Source organism: Podarcis melisellensis (assembly GCF_964234715.1).
Source record: "Podarcis melisellensis genome assembly, chromosome: 1".
NCBI classification, from domain to species: Eukaryota; Metazoa; Chordata; class Lepidosauria; order Squamata; family Lacertidae; genus Podarcis; species Podarcis melisellensis.
The window spans coordinates 28,240,770-28,264,979 of record NC_138528.1 but is presented as its reverse complement, the minus strand read 5'-3'; the positions used below and the strand labels follow the sequence as shown (position 1 = coordinate 28,264,979).

General features: G+C 43.3%; 1 protein-coding gene and 1 long non-coding RNA gene across 25 annotated transcripts in view; both read left to right on the top strand.

The window, feature by feature from the left end:
* LOC309373213 overlaps positions 1-12,092 on the top strand; it is a 55,260-nt gene extending 43,168 nt beyond the window's left edge. Inside the window, exon 4 of the long non-coding RNA XR_014169848.1 lies at positions 12,034-12,092. This is a non-coding gene — a long non-coding RNA (uncharacterized lncRNA). The remainder of the gene's footprint in view (positions 1-12,033) is intronic.
* Positions 1-24,210, top strand: part of NRXN3 (neurexin 3) — a 1,185,406-nt gene that overhangs the window by 503,084 nt on the left and 658,112 nt on the right. The gene's annotated exons all lie outside the window — the stretch shown is intronic.

The window sequence follows — 24,210 nt, the reverse complement described above, 5'->3', positions numbered from 1 at the left end:
ATAACTGCTAGCTATTTTTAATTTTAAACTGGAAACCAATGCTTGTAGTCTCTTCCTCACAGCTGCTCTAGTGAAGGGGAGGGGAAGAGTTGGGAGCCTGAGCTCATGCGATTCATTCACATAATGCTAAACCATAGGTAAATGTAAAGGGACCCCTGACCATTAGGTCCAGTCGTGACCGACTCTGGGATTGTGTAGCTCATCTCGCTTTATTGGCTGAGGGAGCTGACATACAGCTTCCGGGTCATGTGTCCAGCTTCTGGCGAACCAGAGCAGCACATGGAAACGCCGTTTATCATCCCGCCGGGGCGGTACCTATTTATCTACTTGCACTTTGATGTGTTTTCGAACTGCTAGGTTGGCAGGAGCAGGGACCAAGCAATGAGAGCTCACCCCATTGTGGGGATTTGAACCGCTGACCTTCTGATTGGCAAGCCCTAGGCTTTGTGGTTTAACCCACAGCACCACCTGTGTCCCTTAACCATAGCTTAGTCCTACATTCAAGCCAGCCCAGAGAGTGGAAGCGAGCAAGTGAGTGAGGCATTAGCAACTTTCAAGGTTTTTTCTCCAGATTGTCATAAAATATAAGATTCTTTATTGCTGGGAAACCAGAAGATTTTTTAAAGTAGTTCTATGATAATTTTGGGGTTCCTTTATGCCATCAGCTTCTATCAAACAGTAATTGTAACTGTGATGATATGATTCAGTTGTGTGAAATGTCTACTCTGGATCAGCCATCATGGATCTAATAATAATAATAAAATTTATTGTTTATACCCCGCCCATCTGGCTGGGTTTCCCCAGGCACTCTCGGTGGCTCCCAACAGAATATTAAATACACGATAAAACATCAAACATTAAAAACTTCCCTAAACAGGGCTGCCTTCAGATGTCTTCTGCAAGTCAGATTCTTATTTATTTCCTTGATATCTGGAGGGAGGGCGTTCCACAGGGTGGGCGCCACTACCGAGAAGGCCCTCTGCCTGGTTCCCTGTAACCTTACTTCTCGCACCCATCAACGTAGTCAGGTTTCTCAGAATGCTTAACCCTTGACTAGTTGAGTGGATTGTGTGAAGTAGCACTGAGAAAACAAGAGTGCAATTTTACACATTCCCGCTTAGAAGTATGTTCCATTGAATTCAGTGACATACTCCCAGGTAGGATTGCAGCCTATAGCGTTTTAAATATGAGGTTTTGTTCTTAAAAAAATACATTTCTAGATTCTATGGCTCTGCACATAAAACAAAAAGCAAAGCAGCAATATGGCTTCTACAATCCTGGTTATGAAAGCTGTAAGTAAATAAGGAAAACAAGTGCTGTTGTAAACAAGTACCGCTTGTGTGCTTCCCATAGGTATCTGGTTGGCTGCAGTGGGAATAGGATGCTGGACTGGATGGGTCACTGGCCTGGTCCAAGAGGCGCTTATTAGGCTCTGGTTTTTAAATAGCCAGCGTGCATTAAGTAGATACACAGGGAGGCCATTTTAAACTGGAAACATGGGAAGTTACCTTGTCAGACTTCTTGTCCATCTGCCCAAGTTATGCCTAATCTGGTCGTGGCTCTCCAAAGTCACAGGTGGAGGTCTTTTGCATCACATGAGCCTCTTTCGGTGGAGGTGCCCAGGACTGTATCTGGGATCTTCTTCACGCAAAGCATTGCCACTCACCACCCCACACTTAAGTGGAGCAACTCCCTCCCTCCCGAAAAAGCAGACTCCACCACTCCAAAGAAAGGAATAAAGAATATCAACAAGTTTATAACCTTGCAACTTGGGGACGTGGGGGCGGGAATTCCACCCCCCCCCAATATAAGAAAAAATGAAAGAGAAGTGCTTTGCATACATCCTTCTTTCTTAGTGGTGCAGCAATAAAACTGCCAGGACATTTGCAAAGCTAAGCAGGGCCTGGTATGGTTTCATATTGGATGGGGCACTACATTCCTGCATTGCACAGGATTGGACTAGATGACACTTGGGGTCCCTTCACAATAACTTTTTAGGGTAGGGCACTTTTATTTCTAGTTTAGAGTGTTTGTGTATTAGATCGTGCGATAGTATTTTTAAAAAATGAACTGTTGTTCTTAGCTGCCATTGCCATTGGAAGAGATTTGCTCAACAGTTTGCTTTGCTGTCCATTAAAAAATGGGATGCATCCCTTGGAAAACTAGGTTGTTTTTTGGTCCACAGCAGAGTCTGCTGTCCCATGTTGAATTAAGCCACACAGATTCAAGGAGCATGGGGGCTGCGGAGATGGGACACACAGCCACTGTGTAAATGTCTCCTTACTGCCAAAATATAAATGTCTGATTCAATATGTAGAAAATGCATGCTATCACAAGTCTTTGTAGCATACACATAAAAAAAGAGAGAGCAACATGTGAAGTGGCTTGGCTGTTTTTCGTTTCAAGTGTGTGAAGTAGGAATTGAGATGGTTAAAGGCAGGGTTCTTGATGTCAACATTTTGTTGATGCTTTAAATGTTATGAAGGCGCACAGTATGGGTCTGAAACATGTGTTGACTAAAACATTTATTAAAACGAATAGGATATGAGCTTTGCTGAGATCTTCTGAATCATCATTGCATTGTATACTGCTAGCCGCCAGAGGGCACCAGAGTATCAGTAGTGTTGCACCAAAGTCCTATTTCCTGCTGAGAGTAAGTCAAGAGGGGATTTAATTCACTGAAATATACATTCTGTTTTATAACATTGCTTCGGTTATTCCACTGCAGGAGAGTTATCACCACAGTGGTGCACCAGAGGATATTTCTCTCACTTACTGTCTGCCGCTCCTATGAGCTCAGTGGCAAGGACATATTTCCTGTTAAACCCTGTAAGGCCATAAGGGCTGGAACATGCTGATTCTAGAGCTGTGGTGAAATTGTGACAGACAAGTTAATTTCTTTGAAAAAGCTAAAGAGAACTCTTTGAGTTTTTCAGTCTAAAGCTGCACCAATACTTTTGGGTAACTGCCAGCAGTCCAGTGACCTGGCAGGGTCCACCTGCATGGAAACTGGCCTTGGTCCCCTCATATTGAGCAGGTGGGTCTAGGAGCTGCCATTTTCTTTTGCCACGAGGCTCTGGGAAATTTAGATGGTGGCTCCCATCTGGTGCTTGCTTAGAGAGTGCTGCCCCAGAAGCCCCTGGGCAGTGTGTGGTTAGGGACACCCAATTTCCATTGACCTTGGTGCAATTTATTGTTTGGATAAAATCTGCTCCTCCTGCTCCTCCTCCTCCTCCTCCTCCTCCAAATCATAGAATTGTAGAGTTGGAAAGCAACCCCGAGGATCATCTTTTCCAGGGTTGCACAACTGGCGGCCCTCCAGATGTTGTTGGACTACACCTCCCATCATCCCTGATCGCTGGCTATGCTGGCTGGGGCTGATGGGAGTTGTAGTCCAGAAACATCTGGAGGGCCGCATGTTGTCCACCCCGATCTAGTCCAACCTCCTGCAATGCAGGAATGTGCAACTGTGTGGAGATTAAACCTGTAACCTTGGGGTTACCTGCTTCTGTTTCTGCTTCGGGCATTGACTACCACAAAATTGCTTGTCCATGCTGTGGTTTTTTAAATAATCTTAAAGGAATAGTATAGAGATCCTGCTATGTGGTTGTATGTATATGTATGACATGCTCTAACACATGCACATTTATGGGATTTTGAGTAGGCAAACGATACAAAGCAAGGTCACAGTTTTTGTCAGAGGGCAAGTGTAGGCAGGACTGCAGCCTGAATATGGTGTTGAGCTACACAGCTGGTCCCATTCAGCATCCTCCAGGAACATCAGTGACACACTAAGAGCCCCTGCAGACTGGATTTTTCTGCAACAGGTAGTTGATGCAATAATAGTGCATTAGTGAGAGCCAGTGTGGTGTAGTGGTTAAGAGTGGTAGGCTCATAATCTGGGGAACCGGGTTCACGTCTCCGCTTCTCCACATGCAGCTGCTGGGTGACCTTGGGCCAGTCACACTTCTCTGAAGTCTCTCAGCCCCACTCACCTCACAGAGTGTTTGTTGTGGGGGAGGAAGGTAAAGGAGCATGTTAGCCACTTTGAGACTCCTTAAAGGGAGTGAAAGGCGGGATATCAAATCCAAACTCCTCTTCTTCTAGCGATGGTTTTATGATGGACCATCCACAACTTAATTCTGCTTCGTAAGTTGTTCTGGGATGCTTCCCCAATGTTACAGCAATATTGCCACTGGGAGGGTCACTCTTGCTCTGCAGCATAACAAAAGTGAGACAAAAAGCAATCCAGGATATTTGTGATGTACGAAGTTACAAGATTTGAGCAGAGAGCTAGGGGACATGCACTGATTGGAAAGAAAGCAGCATGTCCCCCTTGAAACTTGGGCAGCCTCAAATATTATTCAAAAGTAGGATTGTGTATAGCCTCCCCAATAACATCACAAGCTCAAATAATCATGAATGCAAAATAAAAGGGCTGTCTGGACAGACCCTATCACTGCAGTGCTATGCATGTCTACTCAGGAGTAAGTCCAATGGGGCTCACTTCCAGGTGAGTGAGTATAGCATTGTAGCCCGAGGCTGACATTGCAACATGTTTAAGCATGTCCATCTTTCTTCAGAATGGGTAGTAGGGCTTGATTACCCAGCAACAGACAGACATTATTATTGTTTGTTAGATTGCATTTTATTAAACATTCCAGCTCATTCTGGCTTCTCTAGACCCTCCTTTCAGAAGCAATACAAGCATGCCTCAGAGGTTAATGACAGGAAATTATTGTCATTACATTGGCCCTTCAGAGACACCACTGCATTATGTTCAGCGTATGAAAAAATGTGCTAAGGTGATTGCAGAAAGATGGATGGGTTTTTGTTTTTTTATTAGTTGTAGAGTTGGTCAGGGAGGGGGAATTGCCATAGTCTATAGAGATTTCATCTCTTTCTCTCCAGGCTGTCTATCTAGATGTGAAAGGGTCCAAAGTGTCCATTCCTGGCATTGGGTAATTAGTACAGATTGGGGATTCTGCTAGTTTACCGCCTGACTTGCTGCCCAGCCATCTCCCTGCTTGAGCTGTCACAGCTGGTTTCAGTGGTGGTGTTGAGGACTCCCACACTGCTGGTGTTGGCGGACTTCAACATCCATGTTGAAATGGTTAGCTCTGGGGTGGCTCAGGACTTCATGAGGACCCTGGGGTTTTCCCAACATGCCATTGACCTAATTTACATGGCAGGTCACACCTTGTTTTATCAGCTGGGCAGAAGAAGGTGATCTGAAAGTGGGGGTACTGGCAAGGCCTTTGTCAGGGTCAAATCACTTCCTGGTGAAATTTAAGAGGCTGATGGATCTAATAGTTTTGCAAACAGCCCTTGGGAATTTCCCGACTGATATGACATGCTCTGGTAACCTCTAGGTTAGATTACTGCAATGGGAATGCCCTTGAAGATGGTTTGGAAACTTTAGCTGATACAGAATTCAGCAGCAAGGTTGCCCGCTAGGGCAGGATGGTTTGAGCATATTACACTGATCTTTGCCTGACTGTATTGACTACCACTTAGTTTCCAGGCCCAATTCAACATGCTGGTTTTGACTACCTCTCCCCATATGAACTAATCTGGCTTTTCTGCCACCCATAATTTGAGAGCTATCCCCAGGGAGGCTTGCCTGGTGCCTTCATTACATATCTTTTGGTGCCAGACAAAAACGTTTCTCTATAGCCAGGCCTTTGGCTGATTAAACATTCTATGGCTTTTTTAAAAAAAAATTGTGGGAGGGAGGTTATTGAGGTCTTTTGTGGTTTTTTTTAGTATTTAGTATTCTAATTTTGTATTTTGATGTTATGTGTGCTCTTTGGATGAAGGGCAGTATACTAATAATAATAATATTAATAATAATAATGGTAGATGAAAGAAGCAACATGCAAAGAGAATATGAAGGAGCAGACACCAGGCCCACTGCTTCCTTCAACAACAATAATAAAATATTTAAGCAGGAACCATAACTGCACCCGAAAAGGCACAGACAGAGGCCACTTTGCTGGATTTTCTCGAGGTGAGAATAAACAGTCAATTAAGTCTGTTTCCAAAAAAATTGGACAGTTATTTTTTAGAGGTTTGGTTATAATAAATTTAATAACCACTGTCTTAGGAAATTATACAAATTCACAGCTCAACTAACAGATCGATGCAGTGCAGCAGGAGTTGCTAATATGCTACCCTGAATGCTAGACTACAGACTACAGCCAGAAAGGTCAGTGGCCAGGCAGTTTTAGTCGAACAACTGGAGGGGACTGCATTGCCACTCCTGCAGTACTAGATTGGAGTCATCTTCTGTGATTGTCTAGGTCCTGATCTCTCCCAAATGTTACCCAGACTGCGCTTGAAAGGGCTGTGGAAAACAGTATATTTAAGCAAAGGTAGTCCTTCACCAACAAGCAATTTTATAGCTTGATTCTGTAGACCACAACAATCAATGGGCGGTATTGAACTAAGTTTTATTCAGAATAGACCCACTGAAATTTTCTGGCCTAACTTAGTCATGTTCATTAATTTCTCCTCTCAGTAGTGGTTAGTTGAATGACACCCCATGAATTTAGCATGGTATTATTTTCCCCTATTTTTTCCCCTGCCACTTGGGATTTTCTAATGACAAAGGCCATAAATGTTGCCTTTAACACCTTCAGGCATTCAGAGAAGGCTTTTTACATGCACATTTCCCAAAATAAATGTTGATCTAAATATAATAGCACATTGGGGAGCGTTCATTACCACAGCTGGCTTGTCAGCAGAATCTGAGACCCCACGAAGGATGTATAAACACTAATATTTATATGCTCTTTATTGCTTTAAGTGCTGAGTGAATTAATTCTCACTGTGCTCCTGTGAGCAGTAGAAAGGAAAGGCACCACCTCATTCGTGGCCAAAGGTGCAGCAGCTGCTCAATTGTGCATGGCGGCAATATGTGATGGGGCACAGGAGATTTATTTGCATAGTTTCCAGTGAAGAAGGTTTAGGGAAGGAGAGTGTGATAAACTAAGCTGGAATGTATCCTGGAGAGGAGGAGCCACTATCAGTGGTCGAGTACTAGTTTTGCATGCAGAGAATCCAAAGTTCACTTCACAATCTCCAGTTAAAAGATCTCAAGTAAAAGACCTCTGCCTGAATGTCTGGAGAGCCATTTTTTAGTAGGCAGTACTGGCTTGATGGGCCAATTGACTGGTTCAACATAAGGCAGCTTCATATATTTAGTTTATAAGGCCATGTCAAGGGTTTCCATCCCTTGATTACAGTCATTTGTAGGACCATAGATAGATGTTTTATACCAGGGTCAGACTGTCCGTTTAGCTTTCTGTTAGCTATGCTAGCAGCAGCTCCTCAGAGTCTCTTGCATGACCTGTTTCCTGAGCTTTTATTTTGTTTCTTTTTCCCATTATGGAACTCAAGGCGGCACACATATGGGGTGGGATTCTCTTGACAAGTCCCATCAGCACATGTCCTGCATGAAGGCACCTGCTTGCTCAATGGGCTTTCCCTCTTCTCCTCCCCTGCCCCCTTCCAGGAGAACCCCTAGAACAGCTCATAGTGGGTAGAGAGGGGGGATTGTTCCATCTGGCATTCTGCAATATTTGTGCTGCTGGGACGTTCGCCATAGCACAGCATTGCATTCCACCCCTGGTCCCCCATCCGGACATTGACTAGACCTAGTCTTGCTTGGCTTCAGCAAATTCCTGAATATTCATTCAGCAGCTAACATACAAAGTCATAGGACCCACTTAGTGAATATATTATGTGGTCAAGTCACTGTATGGTAGCAAGCAAGTTTCACGGTATACAAATCACTGAAATTATCCAGACAATACAGTAGACAACAAAACCGTTCTCCAGTCAAAATAGGGAGATATCTTCAGGATTAAAACTTCGTTCAACAAATGGAGAATAGGTATGAATGGCAGCTAAACGCCCCATGTTGTTGTTGTTGTTTAGTTGTTTAGTCGCGTCCAACTCTTCGTGACCCCATGGACCAGAGCACTCCAGGCACTCATTAACATTCTTGTTGGGTTTTTTCTTCATAGGAGTATTGTTACTATGAACCCTGAAAATGTATTAAATTGATATGAAATTAAATGATTAATATTGGACCCCCTAAACAATATAGTTGAAATACCCATTGAATTCCATTGGATGATCTCATACATCTGACAGCAAACGTGGGATTTTCCAATGGAACTCAACAGTGTCATGCAGGTGCACTTCCACTCATATGATGATACAGTATGATGAGATTCCCCCTTCCTCTTCACTCCACTGCAGCCCTCCTCCCACACACACTTTGTGTACCATTAGGAGCATAGGAAGCAGCCTTACACAGAGTCAGACCATTGGTCCATCAAGCTCAGTATTATCTACACTGACTTTCAAAGGCTTGCTAGGACTTCAGATGGGATTCTCTTTTTCCCCCCAGAAGATTTAATATTATTATTATTATTATTATTATTATTATTATTATTATTATTATTACTATAAAAATATAATAGGCTGCTTTTCAGCCCAGAGTCTCCAAGGGTGATGTTAACAAAGTTCACATAATATCAGAGCACGTAAAAACCACAAAAATACTAAAACAAGTAGCAGTGAGGCTGAAAATAAGAACAGCAGACAAAATTTACCATTCTAAAAGCTCTTAGCAAGAGCTGATCAAGTAAGAAGGTTCCACCTGGCGCTGAATATACCTCTGATTTAGCACATGTTAGATGAATTTGTTGAATAGCTTGAGTTTATTCTTTTGCAGAATTTGCCATTTTGTGTTCAAAGTTTTTCTTTCGTTTTGATGGGAACAACAGAACAGAACAAGGGCTAAGCTCAAGTTGTGTTTGTGAGGAAGCCCCACTCCGGTCCTCCTGTGTTTTCCTTGCGCTCGGAAGAAACCACCCATTTGTTTTTTTGCTCTCCCAGCGCTACCTGGAGATGCCAGGGATTGCCCCAAAGAACTTCTGCGTGCAAGGCTGGAGCTTTACAACTGAACTACAGCCCTTCCTTCAGCTAAAGCCAATGACTGGTGGTTGCTAGCTATTCTCTTGTGTGCAGTGGCACTATTCTCTATGGTCATGGCCTCAAAAATGACCGCTCTCTCTATTCGCAAACATGTTCCAACAGGCTTCTTAAGTTGAGATCTTTCCTAGTCTGTATTGGAAATGTTTTAGAACTTGTTTTTATTGCTTTATCACTTGTTGTTTGGCATCCATGGCTCTTTGGGGAGGATGGGCAGGATAGAAATTTAAATAAATGAATGTTGCACTTATCCAAATGCAAGTAAACAGTTACCTTTTAGAAGAGAGCATCTTACTTAAAGCTGTTCCTGTTTGTTTTGCTCTTCCAAGATTTTTCTTTCGCGAAGAGTATAATTTTACAATGTTTTATATTTAGGGTGTGTGGAAGCCTGAGAATCCAGTTCCTCTCCCAGAAGTGTTAGTGTAAACATCTGGTTTCTTTGGTGGCATTCACCAAACTGTTCAGTGCCAATACAAGCCCTTGAGAACCTGGTCTTGATAGACTTTGAGGTGTGAAAGCAATGGTTTGATCTTAACTGTAGAAAGGATGGGGGCAGACAGCAGCTCTAAATGCTTAATTTACACCAAACCTGCTGACTCATCCACAGAAACACATGCACAATGAGCTTTCAGACTACTGAGGCATTAAAAGTGGTCTTTATCAACTGGTGCCTAATTAAGTTTGAATGTCTTTCCTAGTTGTTTCCTTCTTCATTTCTGCTTGGGTTAGGATGGGAGAGATGTTAGGTGTGTTGCACTTGATACTAATTGGTTCAAGCCACCACATGTTTAGATAGGAAATGAACATCCAGATAATTTGCCATTCCACTCTCACTGCTCACATTTGCTTTGGCAGAAGTATCTGTCGATTCTGATCATTCTAGCTGATGGGAAGGAAAATGAATTTGGTTTTCCCAGAGAAATCTATACTTTGTTTCATAGGAAGAATGGAATTGGCATCCAGTGAATGGGGCTTCTGAGCTGATGAGAGGTTTGATGAGGATTACTGCAGCCTTGTAAAGGATTGAAGCTAGGAACCTAAATGTTGATTTTCTAAAATCCTGATTTGAATGGTGCTTCCATCCCTCTTAAAGGGGTCATAAAGGTAAAGGTTATGGTACCCCTGCCCGTACGGGCCAGTCTTGACAGACTCTAGGGTTGTGCGCCCATCTCACTCAAGAGGCCGGGGGCCAGCACTGTCTGCAGACACTTCCGGGTCACGTGGCCAGCGTGAGAAGCTGCATTTGGCGAGCCAGCGCAGCACACGGAAACGCCGTTTACCTTCCCGCCAGTAAGCGGTCCCTATTTATCTACTTACACCCGGGGGTGCTTTCGAACTGCTAGGTGGGCAGGCGCTGGGACCGAGCAACGGGAGCGCACCCCGCCGTGGGGACTCGAACCGCCAACCATGCGACTGGCAAGTCCTAGGCACTAAGGCTTTTACCCACAGCGCCACCCGTGTCCCTAAAGGGGTCATAGACCCCACATAAAAAGTGCAGATCCCAGCATGGACAAATGTTATCCATCCCAATTCTGTACTCGTGTTCCTTAGTCCTGATTGCTTTTCCTGGTCCTCTGGATTTCCTCTCTCTATAGTCCAGGCATAGGCAAACTCAGCCCTCCAGATATTTTGAGACTACAATTCCAATCATCCCTGACCAGTGGTTCTGTTAGCTAGGGATGATGAGAGTTGTAGTCCCAAAACATCTGGAGGGCTGGGTTTGCCTATGCCTGCTATAGTACTTCTGAGATTTTCAGGAGACAGTTGCTACTCCATCATGGTTCTACTTCTTCTTCACCCATGACATGGAATTGACTCTGGAATCCTATGGAACAGTGTAACTCAGATGGCTTTGAAAGGAGTTTAGACAAGTTAATGGGGTTTATAAGGCAATCAGTGAAGAGTAAGCATGATGGCTGTGGTGCACATCCAGCACTGGGAATCACAAGTGGGGAGAGTCTTGTTGCACTCAGGTCCTGCTTCTGAGGCTTTTGCAAACTAGAAACAGCTCTTCAGAAGGCCCCCCCCCTTTGGTGGGCAGAACAACCAATGTGATTCTTACCTTTGTACAGTAGGCTGTATCCCATCAAAGCAAAACTCAGGGGTTTACGCATACGCACATCCCTCCATCTTCCTTCCATGTAAGCAAGAGGCATTATTGCATGCATGGACACATTCCAGCCAGGCAGAAATATTGAATGAGAACATAGATGTGAAAAGTAGAATAAATTGCTTCATATGTTCACTTTTCCATAGATGTTTAGAGAGACTGGACAGGTATCTGTCAAGCAACCTTTTAGAGGGTGTCCTGTTTTATGGAAAGCATTTGGATGACTCAGGAAAAAGTCAGGCTGGTCCAGGGGCTGTTCCCTTGCCAGGAGTGGGCGGGGAGAGGCCCTTGGGAAATCTATGCTCTCTCTAGCCTGCTGGTCAACATGCTTCTGCTGTTTGACTTTAAGAGAATTCTCAAACAGGTGAATGTGGGATGTGGCAATTGTATGGATGTGGCCAGCTGGCCATAGGTCATGAGCCATTGCGCAGGGAATTTCCACTTTGGCTACCGCATGCCCAGTAATTGCCTGAAGAGTGGCAGAGAAGTGAAAAGAATAGAAGCATAATCGTGAGGCAGTGAGGTTTTAACTCAGAATTTGCCAGCTCTTTCAGGCCCGTGGGCACATTTGAATGTGTAGAAACTGTTGCAGGCACCAAATACATACACAACAGCCAAGCACACACTGCAACCTATTATTCAGGCTACAATAGCATAATTATTTCAATTCTAATTTCAACATGGAGAGGGAAACCTCAGGTTGCCAGGGAAGGCCTCTATGGGAGGAGCAAATTGCATTCGTACCTTGTGTTTTAACCCAACTCAGGAGCTCCGAGTTCCTTATTCTGGGACAGCAATTCCTTATGTCAGCCTAATTCTGTTGTTTGGCACAGGAAAATAATGAAGTTAAAGTTAGGTAAAAGTGAAGGATTTTAACATTTCCTGTGTGCTCTTTCTTATTCTTTATGATGGAAGAGTTGCTTCCTGTTTGCATGAACACACTCTCTTGATGCCAGCCTCTCCTGCCACCCTGCCAACACATTTGTAATAAAATAAAATAAAAAATCCAGGTCATTATAGCCTGAAACCACTTCTTCACTGAAATGAATCTTGCAGCGCAATGTATAAATTTGAATTTCAAATGAGTCCACAGAAGTTGCCTTGGGTTACTTTTTTCCCCTTGACAGTCTCTAAACCTACATCGGTCCCTCGGAATGTCACTGTGGACTCTACAGATTTGTCAGCATCCTCTGCTACCCCTGGGCTGACTAATGAGGCCAGGTAATCTGCTCTAAGGGCTCTCGACAGTTAATACAAAAGCCCCATGGCAGGGCTTTCAGAGAAGGAAGAGTTAAGGATAGAGGCTGATCTGGGAGGAGGGAGGCAAGCCTGCGAATGTTAGTCAGGAATGCAGTGCCAAGACATTAGTGGTGGTGATGGTAGTATTAAGTGGGTGGCTGAGGAGCTGTCATTTCACACCATGCTCTCAGGTGTTTCTGTGACTCAAGTATGCTTGAGTTGTGGGTACTTTGAATGGCATGTCTCAGTGACTAAGAGTGCTTTCTGGCAGCAAGTAGGCAAGAGGGCCACGGAATGATGACGTCACTGAAGTTTGCAGTGATCCAATTCGGTATACTGGTCTGTCAGCTTTCTTAAAGCATGCTGCTATTCTGAAGCAGGGCATTCTCCTGCAATAGTTGTTCTCCAGTAGGTTTTTAATATGGTTCTGGGGAACTCCTATTGGATGCCCTGGCCATTGGTCTATATGGTGTCCCTTGGGGTTCTGTCCTGTTCCCCATGGTAGCTAACATTTATATGAAACTGTTGGGAGAGGTTGTCTGGAGTTTTGGGCTTTGCTGCCACCAGTATATGGATGACACCAAACTCTAGTTTTTTCCCCTTTCCATCTAAATCTGAGGGAGCTGTTTTGGTGCTAAACCAGAGGCTGGTGTCAGTAATGGACTGGATGAAAGTGAACAAATTGAAGTGTAAACCAGACAAGACAGGGGACGTGCTCATGGTCAGTAAAAAGGTTAAGGGATAGGGATTCAACATGTGCTGGATGGAGTTATACGCTCACTGGAGATTCAGGTTCACAGTATGGGTGTGGATTCATCCCTGAGCCTAAATGCCCAGGTTTCAGCTTTGGCTAGGAATGTGTTTGCACGTTTAAAACTGGTGTGCCAGCTGAGCCCATTCCTGGGGATGTCCAATCTGGACACAGTGAAATGTGACTTAGCTACATCCTATTTGGATCACTGCCAAACACTCTGTGTCGGGCTGCCTTTGGAAAGTTCAGAAACTTAAATAGGTCCAAAATGTTGCAGCCAGAATGCTAACTAGAGCAGGTTACATGAAGAACATAAACCCCCTGCTAAAACAGCTTCATTGGCTACTGGTCCATTTCAAAGGCTAGTTATATCCTTCAAAACCCAATATGGCTTGGGTCCAGGCTATCTTAAAGGCTGTTGTTGTTGTTTAGTCATTTAGTCATGTCCAACTCTTCTTGACCCCATGGACCAGAGCACACCAGGCACTCCTGTCTTCCACTGCCTCCCACAGTTTGGTCAAACTCATACTGGTAGCTTCGAGAACACTGTCCAACCATCACATCCTCTGTCGTCCCCTTCTCTTTGTGCCCTCCTTCTTTCCCAACATCAGGGTCTTCTCCAGGGAGTCTTCTTTTCTCATGAGGTGGCCAAAGTATTGGAGCCTCAGCTTCAGGATCTGTCCTTCCAGTGAGCACTCAGGGCTGATTTCCTTAAGAATAGATAGGTTTGATCTTCTTGCAGTCCATGGGACTCTCAAGAGTCTCCTCCAGTACCATAATTCAAAAGCATCAATTCTTTGGTGATCAGCCTTCTTTATGGTCCAGCTCTCACTTCTGAGAAAGGCTGCATATTCCTATATAAGCCTGCCTGGGCTGTGAGCTGCCTTGGTTCCTGTACTGGGAGAAACTTGGAAAATAAATGAATGAATAAAAAATAAATAATGCATGCATGCATGCATGCATGCATGCATACATACATACATACATACATACATAAAGTCCTCCTTTCTGCCTCCATTAAACAGGTACATTTAAAGTCAAATGAATGAACTCAATCTTTACTTAAGCTTCTTGTAGAGCAACAAGATAATGGGTTTTGAAAATGCTCTTTTAAAAAAAGATTTGTTTTAAAAACAGTTTGAAGGGCTAATAAAAATAACAAGAGGGAAAACATCCAGATAAGCCTAGATTGCTTCCCTAACCAAGCCAATTACTTACCAATTTTCATTTCTCCATTTAACTTTCAGGTCTATTTGCATCTTTCTCCTGGCTTTTTTCTTCTGTGGTGCGCCATCTGTGCTCCCAAATACTACCACTTATGAAGTATTCAACTAATCTTTCTCTAACTACCAGCTTTACCCATATGCACATTTTTGCTTCCAATCCCCCCTCCCCAGTCCAAAGGCTAGTACAGTGTTCTGTTGCATTTTCCTCCTTCACCCCCAACTTGTTAAGCTTTCCTTTTTCTCCCCTAAGACCCTTGGTTTCATTTTCCTTTAGCAACCAGATCCCTGGCCTGAACCTTGTGGTCAGAACAATCACTATAACCAAAACCAAACATCTTATCAACAAAGCAGAATACAAAAATGGACAAACAGTTGCAACTTTAAAGGAAATCCTACAACCTGGAAGGCTACAACCTGAATGAATGAATTTATTATTTCAGTCACAGACCAGTTCCAGCTCACATATAATATCAAGGAAGTCATAAAATATGATAGGGATACATTTGAATTTGCAATTAGGTATAACAGGGACAATACAGATATAGCAACAGTTAAAAAAACATATAAATTAAAACTTAGGGCTACAACCTGCCAGGATTTCTGTGAAATGGTTACTCCCTGATGAAAAGCTTCAGGGATGTTGAGTAGACTGCAGCTGCCCAGCCCTGATGCAATGAGTCACTTTATGACTTCATAAAGGGCTGCCAGTTCTGTTGTAAGAACTTTCGTCATGTTCATTTCACAACATTCCCGAAGCTTCAGTTTGACTTGGTCCTTACCTGTTAAGGCCATGCAAAGGGAAAATTCACTCACTCACTCACTCACTCACTCACTCACTCACTCACTCATTAATTAGTTGCTTGTCACCCAACATTCAGCCAAAAACAAAACAAAAATAAAAAAAATACCATACATAATAGCATAGGGGGAAATAATATAATCATAGAATTGTAGAGTTTGAAGGGACCCTGAGGCTCATCTAGTCCAACCCCTGCAATACAGGAATACAGTGGTAGCTGTGGTTTAGTATTTAATTCGTTCTGGAGGTCCGTTCTTAACCTGAAACTATTCTTAACCTGAAGCACCACTTTAGCTAATGGGGCCTCCTGCTGCTGCTGCGCCACCAGAGACACAAGTTCTGCTCTCATCCTGAAGCAAAGTTCTTAACCCGAGGTACTATTTCTGGGTTAGCGGAGTCTGTAACCTGGAGCATATGTAACCTGAAGCATATGTAACCCAAGGTACCACTGTATGCAGTTGTCCCACACAGGGATTGAACCTGCAACCTTGACATTATCAGCACCATGCTGCAACTGACTGAGCTTTCCAGGCATCCCCTGGATTAATAGTTCATATAACAAACATCCATGGGGGGAAACATACCAAATGCATAATTCTAGCGAACAACATTAACCGTACTAAAATAATAAACAAAGCAATAATCTGACCAGCCCATTAGCAAATAAACAGATCCTCAACCTCCTGCTGGTGCAAAAATTGCTCTTAAGAGTTGGCACTAACAGCTGTATGTGTGCAGCTGTCATGGAAATGACCATATCCTGGAGCAGGCAACTTAGCCATCCTGAATAAAGGACTCCCCTGGTGCCTGTTTTCCCCTTGAGCACTTTTGTGCTCTTGCCTGAGAACTGCAGCGCCTAACTTGGAATGTGGGAAGCTAATGTCTTGATGAGCTCACAGCAGAGCTAAAGTTATTAAAAAGCTGACAGCTCCCTCCTCCTGGAAATACATTTCTAATTTCTCAGAACTCCATGCTCAGCCTGCTTCCAGTCAATATGTTCTCTTTAGAGAAAACAAGGCAGTATTTTCAGAGCCACGAATCAAAAGGCCAGAGTTCTCCTTCTCAAAGAGAGGGGTAGGACCTTTCGTGCTCAGTGCCCTTAGCAGATTATCTATTATTCTGTGCTTCTTTCTTCCTTCAACTATATTATTATAGGTGTGTGACTGGTTGCTATTAAAAGTTTAGGTTGTGCACATACCTGGGAGTAAGCCCTATTGGACTCGGTGCAGCTTATTTCTGAGTCAACATGCATAGAATCACACTGTTAACGTACTAAATACTTGCAGAAAACAAACCACAAACTCATAGTCCCACCCTTACCTAACATGCCACACTCCCAACCTTCTCTCCTGCCTTTTAGACAGAGAAGAGCCCCATTCCATGTAGCAGAGAATAAGATCAGAGAGAGTGGGCTTCGCCAGATCTATCCCTTACACAAAACATTTAGCAGAATGTGTGAAGAACCACACACGTGGAATATACAGGGGACTAGTTAATTCATTATACCATGATGTGCTCAAAGCGGAGCTGCACTTGCTCTACTCCACACAGGGGAAGTTTGTGATGGCATGGTGACCCACAAGTTGGATGTGTGGTAGAATAACCGCAGGACCCCTCCATCTACTACACTAAGAGCCCATCCACACTTCTGTTTGTTACATGATTCCTAGTCAGGAGTCTGAGAGGATTTATTTATTTATTTTTGCCTTTTGTCCCAAAACTTTCTCCAAGAAACCTGTGGCTGCCTGCTGATTTGGAACAAATGTCGGTCAGGTTTTCTGCAGATTGACGTTTCTTCTGATTCAACAATAAACTCTGGGTTTTCCAGGGGAAAGCAGTGGGACAAAACAACAGCAACCACAACAACCTCTCAGACCCCTGATGAGAAATCATGGGACAAATAGAATTTTGGATGGGCCGTAAATTTCATTCACCAGATATGATTCAGGCAATGGGATAGAAGCGTGCTGTTCTTTCCTGCCAAGCTGCGTCAATAATTTTCATTTTCTTCCCAAATCACTTGATAGTGAAAGGCAGGTCCTTGGAGTCCATCAATCCATCTCCCTCTCTCCCACCTCTACTGCTTTCCCAATCTGGGAAATGGTGTGAAGTTGCCTGATGTAGCACCATTTCTGAAGCCCACCACTCAGTAACCTGACAGCATAATGGACTGATGTCACAATCAGTTGGTTGTTGGGGCTTTCAGAATTTTGCACACAGAGCTAAGCAAGCCTCTCTGAATTAGATAGTTCTTTACCTGCCCCACATCTGACAACAGGTGGGCTTGGTTTGGCCAAGACAGCTTCTCAGACCAAATGAGAAGGCCTGGTGGGCCTCACCACACCTTACAGCACCAAAGGGGAAATGCCACACAACCATATCTATGTGATGGATATCGGGATTGTCCTGGGAACCCTCTGATTTGCAACATGGGAAATAGTTTTAAGATCCTTGAATATACATGGCTGGAGCCTCTGGTTTTATACCATATTCAATGTCTCCTTGTGTTACTATTGCAAGGATATTTGATCTCTGCGCTTAGGTAACATCTTGGCAGAAGCTATGCTCCTATTATTGGCAGCTGTGGCTTTTATTTGTAAAATATTAATCAAATATATAGGAAGCTCCTCCTTGGCATAGCAGTCAGGCACCAGGATGCAGTAAAGAGAATATTTATTCTTTTTAAACTCCCTCTTAACACATTAATAGGGAAAGCTTATTAAAGAAGGGATAGGAAGGGAAATTAACAAAGCAGTAGCCAGGAGCAGCAGCAGGAGATGGGATAATAAATTAGAGCACAATTAATGTTCCCGGCACTTTATAGCTCTCCTAAAAACATGCTCAATGACTTAGAGATGTGTGTGTGTGTGTAATTTTATGGGTCTATGGCTAAAGTACAATAACAGTAGATGTAAAGCTATTCCAAAGAATGTGAATGGACTGAGATTCATTTAGGCAACACTATGATCCTTAGAACATGCATGCATGCACACATATGCACATGCGCGCGCGCACACACACACACACACACAAACAGAGGCAATGGATCTATTTTCAGCTGTGCCAAATGCTCATTCTAAACTATACTGTTTTAACTTTTGGCATTTCTCCCCAGTGCTTCCGTGATCTGGGGCTTGTAATAATTCCACCTGCTCTTGTCAAGTTCTGTGAAGAATCTTACTTGAATGATGTTACATAAACACCATGGTGTGTGCTTTCTTGCGGCTTGAGCTAGGCCTTTGCTCCCATATTACATTATAGGATCCAGAGCCCGCAATAGACAGTGTCAACTGATATGTAATAAGATAGAACAGACCGAGTTCCCCCCCCTCTACGCTTGACTCCCTAGGGAAATCACTTTTGTAAACACATCCACTAAGGCAATACTGGCAGGCACTGCATATTATCCACTATGCAAGACTGTAGCTGGCAGTGTAAAATATGTCATGATGTATCACTGTTTAAGAGAGATTGAGCCCTTGGGGATATTTCCTAAGATTAAAGACAGGAAATGGTGAATGAATCGTATTGTTTTCCTCCACCACCCTCGCCTAGCCGTGTTACCGTTCTGTTTACCAAAGAACTGCTTTCTGGCACAAAATGCTGCCAGTGCCTTTATTTGCCATTTTGGTAGGAGGGTTGTGGTCCTTTTCCAAGCTTAGGAAACATTTTAAGTTTCCCCAGTTTAGCAACATGGACTTGGATCAGGAGTCTGCAACCACACAATAATTAATGCATAATGTTGCAAAGCACATGGTGTATTAAGAACAAAACTGAGTTTCAGGCATCAAGGCACAAACAAGCCATAGGGCAGTAACAAGGAACAGGGTATCAACTTTCTGGAAGCAGCACAACTTCAGCAGCCACTCTGTGCAGACAGCTCTAAGGGATCAGTCCATAGTCCTGTCCTGTCTTTATGCCTGAATAATGGATTGAAAATGTGAGCAGGATGCCCCATGCCAACATTCCCATATTGAGAGGGAAGGTGTAAAGGGACTGCACTTAGAAGCTTTTGTGTGATCAGAAAAACTTTGTTGTTAGGATCCCTGATTGTGAATAAGCTTTTAAACACATTTGTCAAGTTACATGCAGACACTCCCTTAAGACCTTCCCACTTAATAAGAGAACTGGTTGGGAGTAGATGGTGCCATAATTTGTATTCATGGGGATACTGGGGTGGGGCCAGTGTGTATTGATGTCAGGTGTAAGGTAGGAGTGTGTGTGTGTGTGAGAGAGAGAGAGAGAGAAAGAGAGAAAGCAGCATAAAAGTCAGCAGCAAGGTTTGAAACAATAATATAGCAAGAGAGCAGTAGTAATAAATAATAACATGTCACGAGTGGCTGGTGGTTCTAGCTGTCAGGGCTAATTGATGGCCTAGGTCAGGGGTCAGCAAACCTTTTCCGCAGGGGGCCGGTCCACTGTCCCTGAGACCTTGTAGGGGCCCGACTATATTTTTTGGGGAAAATGAACGGATTCCTATGCCCCACAAATAACCCAGAGATGCATTTTAAATGAAAGGACACATTCTACTCCTGTAAAACCACACTGATTCCTGGACCGTCCACGGGCTGGATTGAGAAGGCGATTGGGCCGGATCCAGCCCTCGGACCTTAGTTTGCCTACCCATGGCCTAGGTGATGAAGCAGTAGTTCTGGTTGGCAGTTATCTTTTGTTGTGCTTCCTTGTGCTACTCTTCTAATGTTTTGCTTAGAGCTCTCCAGAAATCGATCCTTAAATTTCTCAAAAAGTTTTCGTACCCTGCAAAACAGTCTTGAATTTTTTTCCAGCATCAATCTTGGTGCACTCAAGAATTTATTTAGAGATTTGTTGAGTGTGAGGTTTTGAGCTTACTTTATCATTGCGTGGCGGCCATGGGTGGTATATGTGTGTTTTCCCCCCCACTAAAAAATTATCCAGCACATTAGTGCCTCCCTAGCTGCCTGTGCTTCCGGATATGAAAAAGCCTCCTGGGAAGAGTTACCTTGTGATGCCTTCCCCTGAGCTTTGACTGAAGTGTGGCACCTGGGAAGGCTGCAGTGTGCAAACCAAGGGAGAGATGATTTGTAGAATTTAAGAAAGAACATTCACAAACATCCCTGGACTACTTCTAAAGTAAGGTAGGCATCACATACTCCATGCTGCACTCAGGATTATTTCACCAAAATGTTCTTTCCCTTGTGATGATTTCCAAAAGCAACTTCTTCTTTTTTGTTAAAATATGGTAAAAAAAATAAATTGCAGGAGTTTAAAAAAAAATTCATAGCTCTAGTTTCCTTAGCCTTTTGGCTAATCTCAGAGGCTACCCACTTAAATGCACTTGCATATGGTACTTTCATATCTTCTGGGTACTTAGAAATGCATTCAGCAATGTTTCTGGCATTTGTCTTTCTCTATTGGTTACAGGGTGCCCTTTCTATAAAACAAAGCCATCTGCTTTGTGTCACCTACAGTGTGCAATGGTGTGATATCCTCTGAATTGCTAATGTCTACCTGGGTTAAGTCATGTCATTTGTCATGTGCCAGAAAGAGTTATTGACAGTGGCTTAAGATGGAGGGAAGGGACAGGTAGAATTTAGATCCAATGTATGCTGTGATCTTGGCAGTAATTGTCTCTACAGAAGACTGGGAGTTGCTACGAGACTCTGAAATTACATCCACCTGTCCGCAAACCTCTTGGCCTCCATTTGAGCTGTTATCAGAGCGTGACATTCCCCCCCCCCATCAAGCCTGATTTGATGGTTCTTAATACTTGATGATTTGTACAAGAATACACTTAGGGGGCTGCTTCTCTGGAGCTAACATCTGGGCAATTTTTTAAATAAATTTTACAAACTCGGAACATTTAATACCATAACAAGTATTATGGTGTGGACGTGACACTGTTAAAAGTCATATACCTATAAAACATACAATTAAATAGGCTCTTTACTGTTCACAGATGTAATTTAGGAAATTGTTTCCATTCCATTTTTCATTATTAAATCTCTAAGGGAGCTTTCAGTTGAATTTCTAGAAACAAAACATATTCTGTACCCTAAGGACCGGCAGCTTAAAATGTTTGATATGCCTTCCCTTCGCTATTGAAAGAGACTATTAAATAAGTTGCAACAGTGGAAGCAGTACCTATGGGAAAAATAAGGGTAGATTCATACAACTGTTCTACCCACAATTCGGTGGATTTTTATTTATTTTTACCTTATAGTCAGCGCTTTTTTCAGGGGAACCTTACAGGAACTCAGTTCCGGCACCTTTCAGGTGGGCACCATTGGCATTCTAAGAGAACGAGGGAGGTGTTCATGGTGGGTCCAGCATCTCTTTTTGTAGAAAAACAGCACTGCTTATAGCAGACTGCTTTGCGCATCACATTAAGCAAAACTATGGCTTAGCATGGACACATGAGCATGCAGGGGGTTGGAGCTGCTTCACTCCTCCATTGTCATTTTGCTGCTGCATTATATGAAGCCAAACCATAGTTTGGCTTAGTATGTCATTCAAACCTAGGCCCATGGATTATCCCTCTCCAAACTAACTACAAGCCATACACCAAGAACAAACCTTGGTTATATGAGCAAAACAGCCACAATCTCCTCTCTGGGAGCCTGTAAACTCATGTGTTCATGCTAAACTATTGTTTGGCTTAGTGTGATGTGCAAACCAGGCCCCAGTCTGGTTTTGTGGGTGGCAGTACAGATTTGGGTCCTGAGCATTCAAGACCTGAATGAGAGAATGAATGATTGATTTTGAAAAGCTGCAACCTGAATACATTCTGAAGATTAGGGAATCGGTGGAGCATGAGTCGCTTAATCTTAGGGCCTGAGGTTAAGCCCCATGTTGGGCAAAAAGATTCCTGCATTGCAGGTGGTTGAACTAGAGGACCCTTGTGGTCCTTTCCAACTCTACCGTTCTATGATTCTGTACCTACCACCGCAACAGAAAGTGAAATCTTGGCCACTTAGGCTGTGGGAATCAACTCAGCTTCTGTTGCTTACCAACAGTGTCTTAGAGATATGGCATTTGACACAGTCTAATGTTCCCTCCTTACAACTGATTCCATAATATTTTCTATATGTCTGTAAATACTACTCTCATCCGTGGAGCATAGTTATGTTCATAGGAACAAGTGAAGATGTTTTATACAGAGTCAGGCCATCTAGGTCAGTATTGTCTACATTGACTGACAGCTCCTCTCCAGGATTTCAGGCAAGGTTCTCTCCCAGCCGTACCTTGAAATGCTGGTGATTGAACCTTGCACCTTCTGCATGTAACCAGAAGTTTCTGGACTACAGCTCCCATCACCCCATTGATGACCATTAATGATGCTTGTTGGGTCTAATGGGAGTCCAGCAACACTTCTGGGGTATAGTATTTCAGTCTCACTGTAATGGGATAGCATGGTAAGTACCAGCAGTTATATTAAATGGGAATGACTCCTCCAAGGAAGGACAGCAAGACAGCACACAGGTAAGGAAAATAAGAGCAAGGCTAAGGAAAGCCATTTGAGGCCCCCTCTGTGCTCTTCCTTTGGCTGCAAGAACTCTGGTGGTAAGGAATCTCTAGAACCTGCGTATGAGCAAAACCCTGTATGCGTGTGCATGTGTATGTATTTATGTTAGTTTGGCTGGTGACAACGTACTGCGAGTTATTTGTTTCTTCTTTTCATTTCAATGCTCCTCGAGGAACTGCCTTTTCAATGTTTATATTCAGTCCCATAGACTACTTCCTTAACATTTATGGTAGAGTAGGCAGGCACAATAGACAGCGATATTTGCACATGAATACATGGGTGTGCATGTAGACACTCATGCACAGAGTTAGGAGACCCACATCAGGATGCTTTCTTTGCCCCCAAACATTTAAACCAAAGAGGCCAATGAATCTTAAAACTTGTTGGTAAGATGACTGATTTCAACCTTGCTATTTTTTTAAAGCTCTTTCCATTTCAATTGCTTGGCACACAAATGGATAGAATGGCACATCCAAATGTGTGACTGGGAGTTTTCTGTCTGGCACACAAACATGTCCCCCTAAGATCATTATCGTTGGGGGTAAATTATACGTCCTTTCGGTCTTATTTTCTTTTTCACCTGTCCTTTGGAACACTTCCTCTATGATATATGCTCCTCTTCTTCTTCTTGCTTCCAGGGTAGCTCTTTGTTAACCAAACCCACACACCAAATTTTCAGATGTGCAACAAATCCCATTTCCCCAAGAAGGAAAGTGGCAGGAAAATGCACTGGAAAGTGTAGGATAACACTTACTTTAATGCAATGTCATTGATAATCACTGCAAACAAATCAGAGTGAATATTCATTAAAATGCCAACCTTCTCTAAGCTCCCTGCAAAATAAATCAGGATGAATGCTGAATACACAGGCCATGTGGAAGCATCCAGAGACATGCTTTGGTGGGATTACATTCAATAGTTACCTTTGCTAAGAACAACCAATAGGCCTGCTGTCTTTCCCTTATCTGGCTGGACAGATTCCAGGGCAGGAATCTTGGAGGCCACCCCAAAGGACATATAGTGTTCCCAAAGCTGAAAGCTCCCCTGACAACAGTAGCAGTTCCAACCCTCACTCTAGCACCTTCGTCGTTAATCTATGGCTAGAGCACAATTCTCATTATTCTGCTTTCTGCTAAATGCTAATCTTCCTGCCTCTTATTTGTACTCACTCATAAAAATTAAGTAATGAGCAACCAAAAAGAAAAGGGGGAAAAAATCCTAACGACCAGCTGCCATCTCATCAAAAACATTTAAAAATAGAAAGTGTCTCCAGGAGTTCAGCTTCCTTCTAGGGCAACATTCACCCCCCCCCCTCATTATTTAATGCCAACTATCTATGAGTGGAGAAAAGGCTCCAAGGTGTTTCTTACTTTTATTTCATTTTGACAGTCCACCTGGGCTGGCTACTCTAGCCTCTTCTTCTTCTGCTTCTTCTATTAGACTTTGTTTCCGTGGAAACAGTTGTGATGTAATGCTGAGAAAGGTGATGTTGAGCAGGAACTTACAGCAGGTGATCAGAGATGAAAAACAGCTCTCTCCCCCCCCCCACCCGCTGCAGATGTCTTCCAGAGAGCA